Below are 983 nucleotides of genomic sequence, written 5' to 3' on the forward strand. Positions count from 1 at the left end.
TCAGCAACCTTCGATCTGTGGGGCCGAAGCGGCGCTTTTCCCACAACCAGCAGGCAACGCTCCAGAACCCCGCCCATAACCGAGAGGGCGGAGCGATCATGACATTAAACGAGTGAACGTGTGTGTGTGTGTGTGTGTGTGTGTGTGTGTAAATTGAATTGAAATGAATTTAATTAAATTGAATTCATTGGGCAAGCTAAGACTTTACAAAAACCTATAGCAGTCTTCTACCACTTAAATTCCGACGTAGTGTCGCATCTCTTTATATCCTCTTTCGATAATTTCATGCTGACAGCTCTTCTGAACCTGCTAACTGCATGCCTCCCCTCTCCCGCAGCGTCACTACACATGACTTTCTCCACTTATTCACCCCTTTTCTATCCAAATTTCTCATGCAAATATCTTCATTACCTCATCCCTTTCGCTTGTAAATTAGAGCAGCCTCCCTTAGTCTGTATTTCCCCCTCCCTACGACTTGAACTTTCAAGAGAAAAGTATCGAGACACCTCTCCACTTTAAATTCACCTCTATTCTGGTTTCTTGTTATTTCTTTTGTCGGACCAGCGCCTAGCGAGCTTCTTTTTTTTGCTTGTTGTTTTTCACTCTTGAGCTGCCTCCCTTGCTGTAATAAACAGCTCCCCCAGATACAGTATTTAGACCATATGAGTAAGTGTAAATGGTTAATACCGAACAAAAACAAAAGAAAGCAACAAGTGTGTGTGTGTATATATATAAATATATATATATATATAGATATATATATATATATATATATATATATATATATATATATATATATATATATATATATATATATATATATATATATATATATATATATATATATATATATATATATATATATATATATATATATATATATATATATATATATATATATATATATATATATATATATATATATATATATATATATATATATATATATATATATATATATATATATATATATATATATATAT

This window comes from Eriocheir sinensis, chromosome 49, assembly GCF_024679095.1.
Source record: "Eriocheir sinensis breed Jianghai 21 chromosome 49, ASM2467909v1, whole genome shotgun sequence".
Lineage (NCBI taxonomy): Eukaryota > Metazoa > Arthropoda > Malacostraca > Decapoda > Varunidae > Eriocheir > Eriocheir sinensis.